Source organism: Plasmodium cynomolgi, chromosome 12, assembly GCF_000321355.1.
Source record: "Plasmodium cynomolgi strain B DNA, chromosome 12, whole genome shotgun sequence".
Taxonomy (NCBI): domain Eukaryota; phylum Apicomplexa; class Aconoidasida; order Haemosporida; family Plasmodiidae; genus Plasmodium; species Plasmodium cynomolgi.
In genome coordinates this window covers 2,923,740-2,927,808 of record NC_020405.1, presented here as the reverse complement: position 1 = coordinate 2,927,808, position 4,069 = coordinate 2,923,740, and positions in this window count along the sequence as shown.

Sequence of the window (4,069 nt, the reverse complement as noted above, 5' to 3'; positions counted from 1 at the left end):
TTTTTGCTTTCCTTCTTATTTGGTTATGCTGTTATTTGCCTATTTGTTTTTTTTTTTTTTTTTTTAACTGCCTTTTCTTCTTTCTTCAAGTCCGCAGAACTGGTTCATATTTCGCTTAATACCTGTTGTATGCGTTGGGTTTTCCTTGACTGGGCTGCCTTTGATTGGACTGCCTTTGAATGGACTGCCTTTGAATGGACTGCCTTTAATTGGGCTACCTTTGAATGGATTGCCTTTGATTGGGCTGCCTTTGATTGGACTGCCTTTGATTGTACGAACCACACGGTTGGTTCTTGCTCCACTTGCAACACTGTGCTAACTGGGATGGCTACGCGAGGACGTGTGTGCTCACGAATGCTTGCATACCCTCTACCACTTGTTTCCGCTTTAAAATTTGGAGAACACCCTTAGACAGCTCGGCAGAAAGGGAAATAATCCTGTCGATCACACGTGGTGTACTACTGCCAGGTGGTGGCCTTATGTGTCGCCTCTCGCGCAATAAATGGAATACTAAAGCAGTATGCGCGTGGAACTAATCAAAAAAAAAAGTATGCATATACATACGCACATATAAACACTGCACATAGCATTTGGCGCAATTTCCCAAAAGTTTACGCTCGCGGTGGTACATAAATGTCTTTTACTTTTCTGACAATTGGCAATTCATTACACTCCTTTTTTAGAATATATATCCATTTATTCACTTTATATTCTTTTTTTTGTTCAACCTTTTTTTATATATTTTCTCAAATGTTTCACAATTGTTTCACAATTTTTTTTTTTTTTCGCAAATGTACCTATATACCTAGTAAAATACATTGGGAACTTTCCACACGTGCCAAAAGTGTACAAAGGGAATTGCGCATTTGATGCATCCTAACCTGGCATAGCATTTGTGATAACTCTTTTGGCGAGGTAAGGATGCTTCTTTACCGTTATGGTGGGAAGTCGCTCACATAAGGGCAATCTAAAATGGGGGAAAAAAAAGCAAAAAAAAAAGGGAAAAAAAAAAGAAAAAAAAAAAAGAAAAAAAAAAGGAAAAAAAAAGGAAAAAAACCATGTTCATCCGTACATACATTAGTATACGTACGCTAACGGGCTAATTTTTAAAACGCGCTGGGGCGGATACAATCGCAAAAAAGTGACCTGAAGAGAAATGCGGAAAAAGCCTTTCTTTTTAAAATTTAGGATTCCCCTCTCTCCAATTTTGTGTAAAACCCCGGGGCGAACTTGCCGCTGCCCGGTGGTGACATGAACAGGGATAGCAATTGCGATTGTGCGTTCGTTCCATTACGTTTGCGTTCACCTCCGCGTGTATCCTTCATTTATAGTGCGCATTCGTGTTGCCTGCACATTGGCCGCCTCCTGCACGATTGTCCCAACGTATAAATGCACCTCTCAGCAATCGCGCACCCCGCAAGGAAAAGGGTCATCCAAAAATATTCGCCCTTACCCAAGGGATCAAAATGCGCAATTGTGGCAAAAGTCCCCCTAGGGGCTCAGCCGAAGGAAAAATTGCAACAAAGGTAAAAAAATGCAAAGGGGGCAAAAATGAAGAAACAAAATTCCCTACTTATACGCCCGCAAAATAGTTGCCGCTGTCATTCCCACATATATATGTACATAAACGCATGCGCTTACACACGTACTTAGATATGCATGCGTTCCCCGCCGTGCAACCCATTTTAGCACAGTTGCTATGGGGGCATCTAAGTCATTTGCACTGTTGGTCCGCCCTTCCATGTGTCATCGTGGAAAGCCGAAAAAGCACACGCCACCCCATGCAGCAGGTTCACATAAGCATATTTGTTCACCCTTCTACGCTCAAGAGGATATAGGATAAGCATATTATACGCTCCACGGGGGAACAGACACGCATTTGCTTTTTGCACCAAGTTCGCTCGTCCCGTTTGAAGCTTAAAGGAAGAATGTACCAAAGAGGGTAACCTTGCTGGTGGCAAGCCACCACGTAAGAAATGACCAATGCAATGTTTAACAAGCAGCACTTCATGACGACCATGTGGCTCCACATTTTTGGGAAAAAAAAAAGTAAATCAAAATAAAGCAAAACAAAGCAAAATAAAGCAAAATAAAGCAAAATAAAGCAAAATAAAATAAACATAAATGCACACATTGTGGATACATCGCCCCATGCGTTGTTGTTACCCGTCTAAACGTGTAACTAGCTCAGACTTTTCTGCTACGTCAGGACAACTGGAAACGGCAACCTCCCTACGAGGGTCTCTTCTAGATCCCCCATCATTTTTTCCTTTTTACGTATTCGAAGAAGTTCCACCCTCCCCAATTCCCACATATCTCTTCCTCGCAGTAACAATTTAGTCCCAATTTGATAACTTCACATTTAGGTACTCACCAAATGTAGTGATCATTTGTTCGAGGTGAATGCGCCCTCCTTGTCAGTTGCAGAGAGTCATGCTGGGTAGGCAAGACAATCAATTTTGCTCTCTCAACATTGTTCCTTAAGAGCAAACGAGTTATACATTTTTTTTTTTTGTTAAAAGGGATTCACATATGTTAATAAAAAAAAGGTGGCCATTGCCGATATTTTTTAAGCTGAATCACTAGCCATTTGTGGGATGCACATATATTTTGCATATGCCTGTACACTAGTTAGACATTTTTTCGATATTTTCTTTTCTTTTTCTGGGGCACTGCAAACATTATCGCAGCTTATCTCAAAGGAATGGCTACCTGCGTGTGGAGGTGGCATTTGTCAGGCTGTTTGGCCGTTCTTACAATTGGACCATTTTGTAGGTTGGGAGGTTTCCACAATAACCATTTCTCAATTTCGCATTTGCAAAAAGTAAGTTCTGTACACCTCCTAAAATGTTGAGCTTCCCCACCTTACAGGCTCTGCTTCGCCCGTCAATGCAACTTTTTTTTTTTTTTTTTTCTTTCTTTTTCGTTGTAGCCTCGTATGTGTAGTGCATACGAAAGAAGCGCGGGGAGGAAACTTTCGCCCAGTTTTGGTGTGCGATTTTGAGTACATTTTTGCGTACATTTTTGAGTACATTTTTGAGTACCCTTTTGCGTACCCTTTTGCGTACTCTTTTGTGTATTCTTTTGCGTACATTTTTGCGTACACTCTTGGCGTGCATTTTTGAGCACACTTTTGCGTACAGTTTTGGTGCGCGCAGCGTCGCTATAAGATCACCAAGCGGTAAAAGGAAATAATAATTAAAATATGGTACATGCCAATGGGCGAACCGGCGAACGGACGACGAACCGGAGAACGGACGACGAATCAGGTTGATTTCTCAAGAAGCGCACTCATACGAAGGAATGCTATTTCTCGTCACAAGTTTTTGGACGTGCAGAGGGAGCAATGTTTTTCTTCCCCATCCCCATTTTATTTTATATTCATTTCACTTCACTTCAGTTCGTTCATTTTTTTAATTTATTTACGATTGCTTTTTTTTTCAAAATAACGAAATTAAAACGACTTGCTTACTCCTCTGGCAAAGCAGAAAAAGGATAAAGGGGGAAAAAGTTTCCTCTACATAAAAATTTCGAAGCGCTTTTCTGTTTGTCTGAATGTTGAAGAAAATTTTCGTGTCACATGTTGTACATGCATGCGCGTACAAACATACTTTTTTTTTTTTTTCACCTGATTTTTTGCCATTTTTTCTGATTCTTTGCCATTTTCCGTACTTGTTTGTACTTTTTCGTTAAATTTCACTCCTTTCGCCTTTTTCGCTATTTTTCCCGACTTCTTTTTTTTTTCTTTTTTTTACTTCATTTCGTTTTATTATTATTTTATTATTTTTTTTTTTTCATATATGTGAAGGTGGACGCGCAAACAAAAGTGTACGCGTATATATACATGTATACACATGAGAAAAGTACAAATGTAAAATATAAGCAAAAGAGGAGGGAAAGCAAAACCCGTTTTTACACATCGCCCAATTCTTTTTCAATTTTTCCTTTTTTAATTATGTACAAGTGTGAACATGTCGATATGTGAAATGTACATGTGACTTCACATACATGTGTACTTTTTTTTAAAACAGCGCTTTGCGCTTTGTGTTTTTCCTTTTTTTTTTTTTTT